This window comes from Nycticebus coucang, chromosome 12, assembly GCF_027406575.1.
Source record: "Nycticebus coucang isolate mNycCou1 chromosome 12, mNycCou1.pri, whole genome shotgun sequence".
In the NCBI taxonomy this organism is placed as follows: domain Eukaryota; kingdom Metazoa; phylum Chordata; class Mammalia; order Primates; family Lorisidae; genus Nycticebus; species Nycticebus coucang.
In genome coordinates, this window is record NC_069791.1 from 48796755 (window position 1) to 48815555 (window position 18801).

At 38.4% G+C, this 18801-nt stretch overlaps 1 protein-coding gene across 1 annotated transcript in view; it reads left to right on the forward strand.

The window, feature by feature from the left end:
- The window catches only part of LOC128561803 (killer cell lectin-like receptor 2), a 65501-nt gene that overhangs the window by 16073 nt on the left and 30627 nt on the right, over nucleotides 1–18801 (forward strand). The window contains exon 7 of the transcript XR_008373343.1: nucleotides 665–766. The gene's annotated coding sequence lies outside the window, so the exon portion shown is untranslated. The remainder of the gene's footprint in view (nucleotides 1–664; nucleotides 767–18801) is intronic.

Genomic DNA, 18801 nt, shown 5'->3' on the forward strand with positions numbered 1-18801 from the left:
CTAAAGATTTGACTGATTTCCATAAACACAATTATAGTATTAGAGTATTCTGAGTTTGATTGTGAATTTTTCTTTATCAGGGAGTTTTATACTTTCATGTATTTTCCTGATAGTAATCTTTTTTTAAAAAGTTTGCTTACCTTATTTTTAAAATATTCTACAGTTAATCTGTAATAAGAAACATGATAATAACTTATAGACTAATTTAGCAATGGGAATAAAAGTGGTTTGTCTAGCTAAGTAACTCTTTCTTGAAGCACTGAGGTAATGAGGAAACATATTTTTACATATGTTAAATAACACTATGTTTCTTCTGTTTATGTTTTCTAGGATAGATGTTATGTATTTTAGAATAATTTCATTTATTAATATTTTTCTTACTTACCTTTGTGAGTGTTTGTATAAAATCATATATTAAATCTGATTATTAAGAGATTCATTTTTTTATGTTCAGTGAAAGCCATATAACACACAATTAACCATTTTAAACCAAACAATTCAGTGGTATTTAGTACATTGACAATATTGTATAACCATCACTTCTTTCTAGTTCCAAATTATTTTCATCACTCCCAAAAGAGACTCCCAATCAATTGAGTGGTCACTTCCCATTTCCTACCACTTCAGCCCCTGGATGCTATTAATACACTTTCTATCTCTATAGATCTATCTGGATATATTATACAAATGGAATTGTACAAATGTGAGCCCCTGCATCTGGCCTGTCCCACCTAACACAATGTCTCCAAGTTTCCTCTACAGCGTGGTATGTATCTGTATTCTTTTTATAACCTTTTGTAGCTGAATAATATTCCATTGTATGAATATATCACACTCTGTTAGTCATTTATCTGTTGATGGATATTTGAATGATCTCTACCTGCTGTGAATAGTGCTGCTATGAACATTTTTATACAAGTACTTGTTTGAATACTTGTTTTCAATTCTTTGGGGTATACACCCAGGAGTAGAACTTCTAGGCCATATGGAGATTCTGTGTTCAACTTTTCTTGAGGTACTACCAAACCTCTGGACAGTGGCTGCAGCACTCTTCATTCCCAACAGCAATACACATAGGCCTTAGTTTCTTCACCTCTTCACCAGTGTCGTTTATGTTCTGTTTTCATTTTTTTTTAATTATAGCCATTCTAATGTGTCTGAAGTTGCATCACACTTGGGGCTCTCATTCCCATCTCTTTAATGATCGGTAATGCTGAGCATCCCCCTATGTGCCCACTTGTCACCTGCACTTAATTTTGCAGGGGGCATCACATTATCTGATTTAAAGTAAACCCCAAGTTTATAGTACTCAAAACAGCTTAGTATTTTCATAAAAATAGGCACATGGACAATTGGAAAAGAATAGATACCATGTAAATAAATCTACAAACTTATAGCCAACCAAATTTTGATAAAGGTGCCAAGAATCTTGGGGAAAACATCTCTTCAATAAATTGTAGTTGGGAAAGTGGTTATCCACATATAGAAGAATGAAACTGAACTCCGGTATTTCACCATAGACAAAAATAAACTCAAAATGAGCTAGAGACCTCAATGAAAGACCAAAACTACAAAAATATATAAGAAAACATAGTCTGGCAAGAGTTTCTTGAATAAGACCTCAAAGCACAGGGAACAAAAGCAAAAATTTACATATGGGATTACATCAAACTAGAAACCTCTGCACAGCAAAGGGAACAATCAACAGAGTGAACCCACAAAATGGAAGAAAATATTTTCAAACTATACATCTGATGATGGGTTAATATTCAAAATATATAAGCAACTCAAACAACCCAATTTTAGAAAATCCAATTAAAAATGGAAGAAAGAAGTCATGTCTGAAAAGAAGACACGCTCATCATCATTAATCATCACGGAAACACAAATTTAAACTACAATGAGATATTATGTCACACATATTAGAATGACTCTTATCAAAAGGACAAAAAAATAACAAATGCTGGCATGGATGAGGAGAAATGGGAACCCTAATACACTGTTAGTGGGAATGTAAATTAGTACAGACATTATGAAAAACAGTATGGAGGTGCCTTAAAAAATTAAAAATAGAACTACCGTGTGATTTAGCAATCCCACTATTGGTTATTTATCCTAAGGGAATAACATTAGTATGTTGAAGAGATATTGTAGCACTATTCACACTAATCAAAATATGGGATCAACCTCAGTGTTCACCAATGGATGGAGGACATTATGTTAATGAAATAAGCCAGGCACAGAGAGACAAATACTGCATGATTTCATTTATTGGTGAATTTACTTGTTTACAAAGCTGATCTCATGGAAGTACAGAGTTAAATAGGGGTTACTACAGGCTAGACAGGGTAAAAGGAGGGAGAGATTGATCAATGGGCACAAAATTACAGATAGGAGAAATAAATTGTGGTTTCTATTGCACAGTAAGGTAATTGTATTATACTGAAGAATATTGTATTGTATATTTCACAATAACTATAAAGGATTTTGAATGTTCTTATCACAAAGAAATGATAAATATTTGAGGTGATATATCAGCTAATTACTCTGATTTAATCCTTACTAAATGTATACATGTATAGAAACATTGCACTGTGCCCCATAATGTATACAATTATTATGTGTCAATTAAAATCAAATAAAATTAAAAAAAAAAAAAAACCTATACAGAAGTGTAACATGCTATAGGGATGGTGGCCTGGTTGCCAGGGCCAGTTCTGGTGGTGCAATCCGGCAGGCCAGTGACTACATCAGGGGTATCTACTGATCAATGTCAGTGGCTCAAATAGCAGTAAACATCAGATTCATGTGGATGGTTTAGCAAAGTACAGCTTGATGGACTCACTTCCAGAGTTTTTAATTCAGTAGTGTAATAGATTGAATTGTATCCCCCCAAAAGATAGGCCCAAATCCTCACCCCAGTTCCTGCGAATGTGACCTTATTTGGGAAAAGGGTCTTTGTGTATGTGATTAAGGTAAGGATCTAGAGATAATGCTCATTATGGTGGGCCTTAAAGCCAATGACTGTGTCCTTATAAGAGACAAAAGAACACACAGAGACACAGAGGGGAAAGTCCTGTGAACAGAGAGGCAGAGACTATAGTTCTGCACCTCTAAGCCAAGGAAGTCCAAGGACACGGGGCTGGCATCTGGCAAGGGTCATCCATCCCAAGGTGGGAGGCGTCACATGGTGAGAAAGTGTGGGAGAGCTTGCTTCTCTAACAAAGCCACTCCTGTGATGACTAACCTACTCTCTGCCTCTCAATACTGTCACAGTGGCTGTCAAGTTTCAAAACAAGTTTCAGAGGGGACATTTAAATCACACCACCCCGAATGGTAACATCTGTAAAACTAGTATAATTTCACAACCTAGATACTGACATTGCTATAGAATCCTTCCATCACCACGAGGATCTCTCCTCCTGCCCTTTGCCACACCTGCTTCCGTTGCTCCATTCTGTGTGCTTGAGTCCTTCTCTGTTCTCTTTTTTTCATAAAAAGACTGTATGTAAATGAAATCATACAACATATAATCTTGGCATAATTCACTGAAAATTTACAAGCTATTACAAATGTCAATAGTTCCTTTTTATTGCTGTGTAGATATGGATACACACCGTTTGATTACCCATTCACCTATTGAGGAATATTTTGGTTGTTTCCAGTGGGGGTTTTCTTGTTGTTTTGGTGTTACAAAAGTTATTATGCACAAGTAGAGAAATTTTTATGTGGACAACACATTTCTTTTCCCTGAGATAAATGCCCAGGAGTGCAATTACAGAGTCCTGTGGTAATGACCTGTTTAGATTTAGAGGAAAATGAGAAACTGTTTTCCAGAGAGGCTGTAACACTTTGCACACTGACCAACAAGGTATGAATGACCCATTTTTTCCCTGCATCTTAGCCATCATTTGGTATTGTCATTACAAAAAAATTGATCCCTCCTGATAGGTATGTAGTTGACGTCCTTAAAAATATTTTTAATAATTAATAGACTATTTTTGAGCAGTTTTAGTCTTACAGATTGGTAGAGTGGAAAGTACACAGAGTGCCTATGTACACCCTCGTCCCTCCTTCCCATTCCCCTGTTAATAAAATCCAGCATTAGTGTGGGAAATTGTTACTGTTGATGAGCCAATAGTGATAAGTTATTACTAACTAAAGTCCGTCATTTACATTGGTTTCACTCTTTGTGTTTTACATTCTATGGGTTTTGACAAATGCATGATGTGTCTACCATTACAGTATCATACAGAATAGTTTCACTGCCCTAAAAATCTCTAATGCTCTGTCCATTTCTCTCTTGTGCCCTCTCTCTGGGGCTCGTCAAACACTGACCTTTTTACCGTCTTCGTAGTTATGCCTTTTTCAGAATGTCATAATTGGAACCATATAGTAGACAGAATTTTTCACATTGCTTCTTTTTACTAAGAATATGCATTTAAACTTCCTCCATGGTGCCTTGTACCTTGACAGCTCATTTCTTCATAAAGCTCAATGGTTTTTCACTGTCAGGACGTACCACAGTTTATCAGTTCACCTGTGGAAGGACATCTTGTTTGCTTCCAAGTTCTGCCAACTTGGAATGAAGCCGCTATAAACATTCATATGTGAGTTTTGTGTGGATTTAAGTTTTCAACTTATCTGGATAAATACCAAGGAGTATGATTTACAGATGGTTTGTGTTTAGATTTTTAAGCAAATGACAAACTGTCTTCCAGAGGCTGTACCATTGTGTACCCTACCAGCAATGCATGAGCCTTGCTGTTGCCTTACATTCTTGTCAACATTTAGTGTTGTTAGTATTTTGGATTTTCACCGTCTAACAGGTGTGTAATCACATCTCATTGTCATTTTAATTTGCAATTTCCTAAGGGTATAGGATGTTTCATGTCTTCCCATCTGCTTATTTGTTTCTTGGGTGGTGTGTCTCTGTACCAGCTTTTATTTATAATAGAAAAGAAAAACTCCTAGAAAAATGTCCCCAATAGGTAATCTTTTGACCATGCTTTGAGTTGCTTATTTTCTTATGGTTGAGTTTTAAGAGTTTGTTATATATTTTGGGTACCAGTCCTTTATCAAATATATATTTTGCAAATATTTTCTCCCAGTCTATGGCTTGGCTTTTTATCTTCTTAATTTCCTTAGAAATCTTGCCATGGTCTTTCCTCTACTTGGCAAATAGAATTTTATATAATTTATCTAATGTATGAAAATTGGCATTTTACCTTTTTATTTGGACGTTAAAATCATATTTAATTCCACACAACATTTCTTCTGCCGTGATAGTAGGAATATTCAAATCCATCTGTGACTTGCACGACTTTCATGGCCCGTATAGGTAGATGTCGTATGCACACAAGATAGAATTGCTAAATCACCTTCATGGAACAATCTCCCCAGAATTTAGAGTGAAGATATAATAGTATCCCTTTTTTTCTTATCTTGAGATGAGAGGCTTATAAAAATTCTACAACAGGTGAGAAAAGGATTTTTGTGGTATATACTCATTGAGACTGGTGTTTAGATGTGACAACTCTCATGTTTCTGTAAGGCTATGGGATTCATAGACTATTACATTATGCCTATCACTAAGAGGGTGATTTCTTACTACACAGCCAGCATTGTAGGGGGAGAAGAGTAAGAGGAAAGGACAAGAAAGTGCAATCAGCACCAGGGACAAAGGTTAACAGTAAATTAGAAGGCAGAGGTCCTGCCTCGGGAGTATGCTCGCCCTAGTTTATGGGCTTCTCCTGCTCAGTCAAGCTGCTTCACCCCTCTGGATGATCACTTAGCTTCTGGCCAGAGCAGCCCCAGCTGCAATACTAGGCTGTCACCACCTTGACGCAGCCAGTCTTTGACATGCTCCCCACGTGTCCATCTTGTCCAGAGCTATAGCAGATCTCGTGCCCAAGCTGGTCAGATCCCTCACAGGCTGTGGCTTTGCAGAGGCTGCCTGAAGGGCTCAGTTTATACACACTAAGAATGCAGGGACATGGGGTTTACCGTATGGCAAGTTTCTACCTGTAAAAGACAAGAGGCAGGACAGTGGCTGCTAATAAATTGCTGGCTCCTTCCTCCAACTTAGTGGCCTATTTGGAAATATCATGTTCATTTTATGGTTTCCCCAGAGATGGTCTATGTGAATGAGTAAAATCTCTGTTTTCTTTTGAAGCTTTGGCCTGTTTGAAAACATGTGTCTTGTACTTCCTTTTTCCTTTTCTGACTCATTTTCCTTTCCTGGTGGCTTTAATTCTTGTCTCTTTTGGATTTCACTCCCTCTCCCCATTAGGTGTTTTTACATAATATTTGCCTGAGCCTCTGTTTTCAGTGGAACCCTGGGCTAAAATGGTGTTCTCTGGTGAAAGACAAGTTTGTAGTCATCCAGGGGAATTTTCCATGAGGATGGTTCCACATCATATAATAATATTTGCAACATAACAGCAAGGAGAATTCTATACTATCTTCAGTCCCTTCGTTAGGATCCAAGTCACATGAGAGAGGGGACATATGAATAGGTGGCTTCATGCTATCTTATACCTGATTTAGAAATGAGAACTCTGGTGGCACCCATAGCTCAGTGAGTAGGGCGCCGGCCACATACACCTAGGTGGGTTGTAACTTGGCCCAGGCCGGCTGAATGACAGTGACAACTCCAACAGGAAAAATAGCCAGGCGTTGTGGTGGGCACCTGTAGTCCCAGCTACTCGGGAGGCTGAGGGAAGAGAATCACTTAAGCTCAAGAGTTGGAGGTTGCTGTGAGCTAAACACTACGGCACTCTACCAAGGGCAACATAGTGAGACTCTGTCTCAAAAAAAAAAAAAAAAAAAGAAAATGAGAACTCAAATCTCTTTCATATAAAACATTTAATTATTTGTCTTGCTCCCATCGTGTTGTCAAGTCATTTAGGGAGTTTACATTTAATCACCAATTATTAATGATATTAGTGAAAAACCTGTTGAATGTAGGAGTGCTAATAACATGTGACCATCAGATATACATAGAAAGCAGATCATCTGTATTGTGACTTGTCTTGAGGGTATAAATTATTGTGTTTTTATATAAAGGAAAGAGGTAAAGGAAAGGCCACGTTGAGGAGGCTGGATATTGCCCACTATCTGAAGCTGCAAAGCTGAGACACGTAAGTGACTCCCCACACTTCAGTGTGGAGCACAGAAGGCATAAGATGGAGGCCTCCTGCCTGGGGGAGGGTCCTCAGGGTAGCTGTGCCCTAGCTCCCGAGTAGGCCTAGTACGACAGGATTACTTACTGGGTAGGTACATCAGTGCAGTGGTCCAGAGAGCCCGAGGTAAAGGAGGACATAATGGAAATGGTCCAATAAAATAAAAATTGTATGTAAATTAGAAAAGGAACAGTGGGAGGTGTCATTGCACTAGGTCAAGGGTATAAATTAGCTGACGCATTAGGTGAGGAAAATGAATGAGGACTGCATATCATCAGGAGGCCCCATATTTGAGGTAGTTACGATGACAACTGGGATGTTGTGTTTTTTCTTATTGGGAAGCATGTGAGAACTTTGTTTTGGGGTTAGCAGGCAGTTGCCTTATGTTAGGTGGAAGCTTAAGGTTGTCATTTAAGATTTAAATACATATAAGGATATAAGGATGATAATGAATATTGAAGTTAGAATCTGCCACTTGGGGCCCACTTATGTTCAGATCTGTTCCTAGTTCTCTTGCCTTGCCCAGTTTTGCATTATAGTGGGGCTAACCCTTCCAGGCTGCATTTCCCCAGGTCTTAACCAAATAAAGCTTGAGGCTCTCAGTGCTTTACAGGAAGGTGCAATCCCAGGGCAGTGAAAAGGAGGGAAAGGAAAATGAGGCAAGAAAGAATGGAGAATGAATGTGAGTATAAGGTGGTGCATTTTGAGCTGGCTACTTGATGACAGGGAGGGCAGCTGTACAGAAACACTACATCTGTAAACAGTCCTTGGAAGGGAAGACTGGAGAAGACATACCCCTGCCAATTCCTGCCTTTCTCTCATTTTCCATTAGTTATAGTGACAATTCACCCCACGTGAAAACACTTAGACTGCGCTTCCAACGTGTATAGTCCCTGGTGAACTCAGATCTCATCTCCTGTGGTGTATTTCTTCCAAGAGTCTGGGAATGGTGTGCAGAGCTAGAGACTTCATTTGTAGACTCCAGACAGTGGAATAACTCAGGCTCACGCAGAGGTGACCACTGCAGGGGCAGATGTGTAAAATCAAATGGTTAAGAACCTGGCATATGATAAGGAAGCTAGGACGCTGAGAAGATATATAAAATATGTTCTGTAAAGCAGGGTTCCCAGATCCAATGTGGGTTTTATCAATATGGGGTGCTAGCAGGAAACTGGAGGGTGGGAGAAAGGGATAAACCATGTTATTTTATACACCTGTCTGCTCTAGGGGGCATCTCTAGCAACAGCCCTAGCATTTCTTCTGTCCTGCTTCTCATTGGACAGTCCGCGGTTCCTAGGTTCTGCCAGTGATCCTGGCTCTGGAGAAACCACCTTCTTCTTTCCCCCCAGTTGAAGGGTGGTAGAGGAGGCTTTCTGTCAGTGTTAAGCTGAGTTTCCTCAAGGACTCCTGGGTGGTTTCTTAGTATCTTTGTCACCTGTTTAGTCAGTTCCCTTAATTAATTTCCCTTTCTTCAAAACAGATTTCTGTTTTACTTGTTGACGCTGACTGATACATGCATATTTTCTCGTTTTATTATTATGACAGACCTATGAGATCATATCATTATCCTTGTTTTGTAGATGAGAAAGCTGAGTTTTAGTAAGATTATTCAAGTAAGAGACAGAGTTGGGGTTTGAACACTGGCTGCCTGACTCTTGTCTGATAATCATATATCTCTATTCTTTATCTTTCGCTAAGATATGTTTTTCTTACTACATGGAGAATAATTTTTCTGAGGACAAATGCAAATATGTATGTTGTCACAGACATTTGGAAAAGGCAAGTGTTATGCTTTCATACAAATCATTATCCTGGTTATTTAAAACAGTCCTTTCAGTCTCTTACAGTAGCAGGAGATTGAGTACCTCCTCTTGGAGGTACAGATTGTACTCAATAAAGGAACAGACGTTAAACCTCATATTTAGTTTTTCCTGGGCGGGGAGATGCTACCTTATGATGCAAAGAGGATGTTGAAAAATCAATAATGTGAAATAGGGTTATTTTCAGTTCATTTTTTTCTTTGATTTTATCTGCCATGTCTTTGTAAGAATCTCAAAGTAGAATCCAGATACTTTCCACAAAAATCTACAAGAAAATTTAGTTTTAGATGTCCTTGTGTGCTTTGAATTCTCTCTATTAGATGCTGTTTGTCTGACCCTTTGCTGGCTCCCGGCACGAGTTTCATTTGGCTCATGTACTTTTGCCCTTCTCTTTACTATAGCTAAAATTATTTTTCTCTCAAGAATCAGCTTAAGTAGCACATTCTTGTACAGTTAGTTGCTCACATTTCAGCTCAGTTAGAATTAACTGCTCATTTCTCTGCTCTGTGAAACTCTTTGTCTTTTATTATGCCACTTTGGATTGCATTTAGGAAATATTTTCCATTTGAATTACACTGAAAAATAGTTTTTCACACACTCATGTGTATACATTGTGACCAAGTTCATTTCCTCACTGAGTAGTAGTTTAGCTTTTGTCATTAATGCCGTACAGATCAAACCCCCTCAAATCAAAGACATCTTGGAAGAAAAGTGAACATTTTAAAAAGATAAGACATTTCTTTGGTTGAATATGAAGAAAGCTATCGTCTCATAGTGAAAAAAATAAGCAGACGAGTGGGAAGTCTAAGACTCCATTTGAAAAATCTCTCAGGGTCATCATTATAAAACTGTCAGAATAAAGATCTGGATAGTATGCACTTCAAGTGTCAAACATACAAATAGTACTTGAAAGCTAAATAATAAAAAAAATTACACTTTATTTGTGTTCAAGAAATATTTATTAAGCAACCACTGTGTTACTTAGAAAGTTGCAGTGAGTACTGGGAAATCAAAATGAATATGACATACTGGTCATTGCCTAAGATGTAAGCTAACTGGCAGAGGAATCATTAGCTAGATGGTAAATACCCATAATAGTAAGTAACTTATTAATAAGAGATGAACATTCCAATTATGGAGAGGTTCAGAATACATATAATATATATTAACTATAGGGTGACCACAAAGTTGGGAAATATGGATAATAATATTTTCTTTTACTTTTAAGAGATTAATCCACTCAATTGCTTCTTCTGGAATAACCTAAAGGTGCAGGTTTTATTGTAAAAATCAGAGACAAAACCACTGGAGGCAACGTATCACAGAAGCCTGTGCAGGAGTTGATGGAAATGCTGCGTTCATGTACCGTACTTATTTCTGTTGTGCATAATTCATTGCTAATGAGGCATAAAGCATTGAACAAGTAAAGTCATTGTATCATAAAATGATAGCAATAAACCACTTATGGAATTTGAGCTTTCCATTATAGAACTTTATGGCTCCAGACTTGGTGGTCATATTTTATATATATTATAATATAATTTAAACATTTTGGTCATTATTCGTTTGCTTTTTTATTGAAAGAGAAGTTAAGTTGTATTGCTTTTTTACCAATAATATGCAAAGTAAAACATAAGAGCAATGGTACTTACAAAAATCACAATTTTCAGGGTGGCACCTGTGGCTCAGTGAGTAGGGCACTGGCCCCATATACTGGGGGTGGCGGGTTCGAACCCGGCCTCAGTCAAATTGCAACAACAACAACAAATAGCTGGGTTTGTGACAGGCGCCTGTAGTCCCAGCTACTTGGATGGCTGAGGCAAGAGAATTGCCTAAGCCCAAGAGCTGGAGGTTGCTGTGAACTATGATACCACAGCACTCTACTGAGGGTGACAAAATGAGACTCTGTCTCTAAAAAAACAAACAAACAAACAAACAAAAAAACACGATTTTTAGTATCTATAATCTTTTCTCTGACTAATTAACAAAGAATTTTTCTTCTCCCCCATTTTCTTAGTTTGGCCTTGTCATTTTTTCCTGCCAGAGAGCTCTGGTGTGTATTTCCTTCTTTGACTCTGTCACAGGGTGGGAGGTGCTGCCAGGACACTCTAATCTCCTTTTAGTCTGTGCTTGAACTTCCTCTGTCATGCAAACATCAAGGAAAGATGAGCTCTCTGTATGCAAACTACATGCAAAATGATGACAGAGATTCTTTACTGACTGATTTGCAGTTTTGACTAGATTAATTCTCACTTCCCTTCTTTTCTCCCTTCTTTCTGCTTTTCCCTGTTTTTCTTTTCTCCTTTCATGTTTTCCTTTTTTCTTTATCTAGCCTCCTAAGGTATTATTTTTCCCTCTATTTATTAGTCAAAGATATTTATTTCAAAGACTTGTTTTGGGTCCATTTCCTTGGTGAAAAGAGGAGCAAAAGCCCCCATCCCCCCCCTTTTTGAGACAGAGTCTCATTATGTCACCCTCGGTGCTGTGGCATCACAGCTCACAGCAACCTCAAACTCTTGGGCTTAAGCAATTCTCTTGCCTCAGCCTCCCAAGTACCTGGGACTATAGGTGCCTGCCACAACACCTGGCTATTTTTCTGTTGCAGTTGTCATTATTGCTTAGCTGGCCTGGGGTGGGTTCGAACCCGCCAGCCTTGGTGTATGTGGCTGGTGCCATAACCCCTATGCTACAGGCGTCAAGCCCAAAAATCCTTAAAAAAAAAATAAAAAGTACACATCTGCACGAATTAGACCAGAACAGAAACTGCCAGAATGCCTCTCAAATGTCCCGATTTCCTGTTCCACTGGAGAAAATGTTTGCTGCTATTGTAGACATGAGGTATTCTCTTCTGTTTCAGTATTTATCAGGAAGAAGGGAGCTACTACTATCACCTCTATTTCTGACCAAATTGTGGAAACTTCAGGGAAGGATAAAGTTGTCATCAGCTACTGTTTTCAGAGATGTTGTTAAAGCTCTTAATTCTTTTTTTTTTTTCTGGAGACAGAGTCTCTCTCTGTGCCCTGGATAGAGTGCCATAGTGTCATCATAGCACACAGCAACCTCAGACTCTTGGACTCGAGTTTCTTTTCCCTCAGCCTTCTGCATAGCTTGGACTACAGGTACCTATCACAACACTGGCTAGTTTTTCTATTTTTAGTAGAGATGGGGTTATTGCTCTTGCTCAGTTTGGTCTCAAACTCCAGAGCTCAAGCAACCCACCCACCTTGGCTGCCCAGAGTGTTAGGATTACAGGTGTGAGCCACTTTGCCTGGCCCAACACTCTTAATTCTATCTAATGGGGATTGAAATTTGAAATTCAGGGACAATAAACACAGAACACTACAACTTTAGGGAACGGAAGCAATATTGTCAAGTAGAATTGAGTTAGATTGAAAGCAGGTCATCTAATGGAAGAATTTCTGTTCTGCTAATGGAATAATGCTGACCCCTCCAACATATTTTTCCTTTTGGAACTGAATACAGTGATTTACATAGATTGAGAAAAGTGGAGAAGATGTAAGTTTACCTTTCCCTTTCTTTAGAAATAATATTATTTTCTTGTATGTTTTATATCATCCTTTTAAATTAGCCTTTATTGTTAGTTTATAAACTATAATAATCTAGATAAGGAATTTTTTATTCTCTGGAGTTATACAAGCTACTGTAAGAGCTTTTTTTAAAGGCTGAAAACTTTTCAAAGATAATTTGTGTTTTAGTTTAAAAACAAAGGCATTCAAGGAAACTGTATTGTTCTTTTTCAGATGACTTGAAATAGAATTAGTTGCTCCTTCCTTTCATTTTCCCTTATTTATCATTTTCTTTCTTTCTTTTCTTTTTTTTTGGGGGGGTGGCAGGGGTAGAGATGAGGTTTCAGTATGTGCCTGTGTTGCACAGGCTGTTTTCAAGTTCCTGGTGTCAAACAATCCTCCTGTCTCAGACTCCCAAAATGATGGGATTGCACACTTGAGCCATGGTGCCTAGCCAAATAATTATCTTCTTATTAGAACATTCATTTGTACTTTTATTCATTTGTTCAACAGTTCTTTATTTAACTCACTATGTGTAAGGTCATATACTTTCTACTGAAATTATAAAGGAAAATGAGCCATAGCCTTTTCTTCAGGAAGCTTACATTTCAGAGGGCAGAAATATTGACAAACAATTGAAATGCATGTGAGGATGTAAGTGACTGAGCCATAATTAAGGTGTTCAAAGAACTCAGGGAAGCAATGGAGTTAACTCTTGTAAGGCAAAGCATGTTGTCAGGGAAGTCTTTTCAAAGAAATATAGTCAATTGGGTTTGGAGGAAGAGTATGCATTTTGCCAACTGGAAAAATAAAAAATGGCCTTTCATTCACAGTGATGATAGCACAAATGCATAACTTACCATGGACTATGATCCCTGTTGGATAGTAGGATATTGGTTACTCTTGTAGAGGTTATGGATAGGGAAAACCAGCAGTGTTTAGCTAATAAAGAGTTAAACAAGAGAGATGAGAATGTACACTGTAGAGAGATAGGAAAAAAAAAAACCCACAAAGATTTCTGTTTAGGTCCCAACTATTTTTCTTTTCTTGTTTGAAGCAGGCTCCAGAAAATCATTCCTCTTTCCTTTTCCATTTAAAATTTTTACTATAGTAAAGAGCTGGGCCATGACACATGATTGGTGCCCACCCAGACTTCTGGAAGAGCTGCGCCATGACATGTGATGGACACCTTCCAGGACCTCCAGAAGAGCTGCACTGCAACCCGCGATTAGCACCTTCCCGGACCCTGGTAAGAGCCGCACTGTGACCTGCATCTGCCTGGACCTCTGTACCAGTGGCGCCACAACCCATGACCCGCGACCCGCACCTGCCGGGTCTCCTCACGCCCTGACCAGGAACTCTGGGAGCCGCGCAACCCCACATCCTCCCACCTGTACCCTCCCTGCCTCCACACTGGCCCAAACATCTTGCCAGGGACTCTGGTACCCACATGCCCTCTGGAGTCCTCTCTGCCTCAGTGTGAGCACTTCTCCTGGCCAGAGACTCCTGGAGCCTTGGGGCCTCTGTGCCAAAGTCATTGGGCACCAGGCACTCCCAGAATCGTGTGCACCACCTCCCGCCCTGTTACTGGGTGTGTCACACTCCGGAGCTGCTCCCACAACCAGAACTCCCTGGCTAGGGCAGCCCCAGAGGAGCTACACTTTGTAGGGTCACTCCCTACAAAGATCCAGCAACAACAGAGTGATCCTGCTGGGGTCTAATCTTGGACAGACACCTCTCCAACTTTGAGGACGGCCAGAGGCAACGGTGAAAAACAGTCATGAGGCGAAATCAATGAAAATACCTTGGCAATATGAGTAATCACAGTACATCAAGTCCCCCAAGGAACAATGAGGCAGACACAGCACAAGATCCCATGCACAAATAGCTGAGATGTCAGAAATCGAATTCAGAATCTGGATAGCACATTAGATCAAATTAGAATCCCAAGCAGTAACCCAAAAGATGTCTAAAGAATTCAATGAATTCAAAGACCAAATGCCCAAAGATTTTGACACATTGAGACAAGAAGTTGCAGCCCTCAAAGATCTGAGAAACACAGTAGAATCCCTCAGTAACAGAATGGAGCAAGCAGAAGAAAGGATTTCTGACATTGAAGACAAAAGTTTTGAACTCTCAAAGAAGAAGAGAAGTACAGGGCAAAAACAGATCAGTCTCTCAGAGAGCTCTGGGATAATTCAAAGAAAATCAATATTCGTCTTATAGGGATGAAGTGGCTTCACAAAGCACAGAGTCTTTTTTCCATCAGATTATGAAAGAGAACTTTCCAGACATGTCAAAAGATTCTGAAATTCAGATAGCAGATAGTTTCAGAACTCTAGCATGACTCAACCCAAATAAGACACCCTCCAGACACATCATAATCAATTTCACTACAGTTAATATGAAGGAGAAAATTCTGAAAGCAGCCAGATGAAAGAAAACCATTACCTACAAGGGGAAGAATATTAGAATAACTGCAGATCTCTCTTCTGAAACCTTTCAAGCTAGAAGAGGATGGTCATCGACTTTTAATCTCCTAAAACAAAATAACTTTCAACCCAGGATCCTGTACCCAGCAAAGCGAGTTTCATTTATGGTGGAGAAATTAAATACTCTAATGACATTCACATGTTGAAGAAATTTGCCATAACTAAACCAGCTCTCCAGGATATTCTCAGATCTATCCTCCATAAAGACCAGCGTAATCCTCCACCACAAAGGTAAACCCACCCAGAAAATTTTGAGCAAATTCCAACTTCCACAGTTGCAAAACAATTAAAAATGTCCACTGGACTCTCGAAAGGCTTATCAATATTCTCAATTAATGTGAATGGTTTAAACTGTCCTCTAAAGAGGCACAGGTTGGCTGACTGGAGCCTCAAGCCAGATATCTACTGCATACAAGAATCTCACCTTACATTAAAAGACAAATATAGACTCAAGCTGAAGGGATGGTCATCTATACTCCAGGCAAATGGAAAGCAGAAAAAAGCAGGTTTTTCAATCCTATTCGCAGATGCAATAGCTTTAAACCAACCAAAATAAGGAAGGATAAGGATGGACACTTCATATTTGTTAAAGGTAATACTCAATATGATGAGATTTCAATTATTAACATTTATGCACCCAACCAGAAAGCACCTCAATTTATAAGAGAAACTCTAACAGACATGAGCAACTTGATTTCCTCCAGTTCCCTAGTAGTTGGAGATTTTAACACCCCTTTAGCAGTGCTGGATAGATCCTCCAAAAAGAAGCTAAGCAAAGAAATTTTAGATTTAAACTTAACCATTCAACATCTGGACTTAACAGACATCTATAGAACATTTCATCCCAACAAAATTGAATACACATTCTTCTCATCAGCTGACAGAATATACTCCAAAATCAACCACATCCTAGGCCGCAAATCTAACCTCAGCTAATGTAAAAAAATAGAAATTATTCCTTGCATCTTCTCAGACCATCATGGAATAAAAGTTGAACCCAATAACAACAGGAATCTGCATATCCATACAAAAACATGGAACCGAATAACCTTATGCTGAAGGGTAGATGAGTTATAGATGAGATTAAGAAGGAAATCACCAAATTTTTGGAACAAAACAACAATGAAGACATGAACTATCAGAACCTCTGGGATTCTGCAAAGGCAGTCCTAAGAGGGAAATGTATAGCACTGCAAGCCTTCCTCAAAAAAACGGAAAGAGAGGAAGTTATTGACTTCATGGGACATGTCAAGCAAGTGGAGAAGGAAGAACATTCCAATCCAAACCCAGAAGAACAAAAGAAATACCAAAATCAGAGCAGAATTAAATGAAATTGAAAACAAAAGAATTATACAACAGATCAATAAATCCAAAAGTTGGTTTTTTGAAAAGATCAATAAAGTAGATAAACCTTTGGCCAACCTAACCAGGAAAAAAAGAGTAAAATCTCAAATTTCATCAATCAGAAATGGTAAAGATGAAATAACAACAGACCCCTCAGAAATTCAAAAAATCCTTAATGAATATTACAAGAAACTTTACTCTCAGAAATGTGAAAATTTGAAAGAAATCGACCAATAGTTGGAAGTATGCCACCTACCAAGACTTAGCCAGAACGAGGTGGAAATGTTGAACAGGCTTACATCAAGTTCTGAAATAGCATCAACTATACAAAATCTCCCTAAAAAGAAAAGCCCAGGACCAGATGGCTTTACATCAGAATTCTACCAAACCTTTAAAGAAGAACTAATACCCATATTACTAAACCTCTTCCAAAATATAGAAAAAGAAGGAATGCTACCCAACACATTCTATGAAGTAAACATCACCTTGATCCCTAAACCAGGGAAATACCCAAAAAGAAAAGAAAATTATAAACCAATATCAGTAATGAATACCGATGCAAAAATACTCAATAAGATCCTAACAAACAAAATCTAACAACGCATCAAAAAAATTATACACCATGACCAAGTGGGACTCATCCCAGGGTCTCAAGCCTGTTTCAGTATGTGTAAATCTATAAATGTAATTCAGCACATAAACAAACTAAAAGATAAAGACCATATGACTCTTGCAATTGATGCAGAAAAAGCTTTTGACAATGTTTATCATCCCTTCATGATCAGAACACTTAAGAAAATCAGTATAGAAGGGACATTTCTTAAACTAATAGAAGCCATCTATAGCAAACCCACAGCCAATATCGTATTGAATGGAGTTAAATTGAAATCGTTTCCACTTAGATCGGGAACCAGGCAAGGTTGCCTATTGTCTCCATTGCTCTTTAACATTGTAATGGAAGTCTTAGCCATTGCAATTAGGGAAGAAAAGGTGATCAAGTGTATCCACATAGGGTCAGAAGAGATCAAACTTTCACTCTTCGCAGATGATATGATCGTATATCTGGAAAACACTAGGGATTCTACTACAAAACTTTTAGATGTGATCAAGGAATACAGCAATGTCTCAGGCTACAAAATCAACACCCATAAATCTGTAGCCTTTATATATACCAACAATAACCAAGCTGAAAAAACAGTCAAGGACTCTATTCCTTTCACAGTAGTGGCAAAGAAGATGAAATATTTGGGAGTATACCTAACAAAGGACGTGAAAGATCTCTACAAAGAAAACTATGAGACTTTAAGAAAAGAAATAGCTGAAGATGTTAACGAATGGAGAAACATACCATGGTCATGGCTGGGAAGAATCAACATTGTTAAAATGTGTATACTACCCAAAGCAATATATAATTTTAATGCAATTCCTATTAAAGCTCCATTGTCATATTTTAAAGATCTTGAAAAAAATAATACTTAGTTTTATATGGAATCAGAAAAAACCTCGAATAGCCAAAACATTACTCAGCAATAAAAACAAAGCAGGAGGAATCACGTTACCAGATCTAAGACTGTATTATAAATTGATAGTGATCAAAACAGCATGGTACTGACACAAAAACAAAGAAGTAGATGTCTGGAACAGAATAGCGAACCAAGAGATGAACCCAGCTACTTACCGTTATTTGATCTTTGACAAGCCAATTAAGAACATTCAGTGGGGAAAAGATTCCCTATTTATCAAATGGTGCTGGGTGAACTGGCTGGTGATCTCTAAAAGACTGAAATTGGATTCACACCTTTCACCATTAAGTAAGATAGACTCTCACTGGATAAAAGATTTAAACTTAAGACATGAAACTATAAAAATACTTGCAGAAAGTGCAGGGAAAACTCTTGAAGGAATCGGCCTGGGTGAATATTTTATAAAGAGGACTCCCCAGGCAATTGAAGCAGTATCAAAAATACACTACTGGGACTTGATCAAACTAAAAAGCTTCTGCACAGCCAAGAACATAGTAACTAAAGCAAGCAGACATCCCTCAGAATGGGAGAAAATATTTGCAGTTTATACCTCCGATAAAGGTTTAATAACCAGAATACAGAGAACTCAAACGTATTAGCAAGAAAAGAACAAGTAATCCCATCTCAGGGTGGGCAAAGGACTTGAAGAGAAACTTCTCTAAAGAAGATAGATGCACGATCTACAAACACATGAAAAAAGCTCATCATCCTTAATCATCAGAGAAATGCAAATCAAAACTACTTTGAGATATCACCTAACCCCAGTAAGAGTAGCCCACATAACAATATCCCAAGACCAGAGATGTTGGCGTGGATGTGGAGAAAAGGGCACACTTCTACACTGCTGGTGGGAATGCACACTAATACGTTCCTACTGGAAGGATGTTTGGAAAACACTTACAGATCTACAA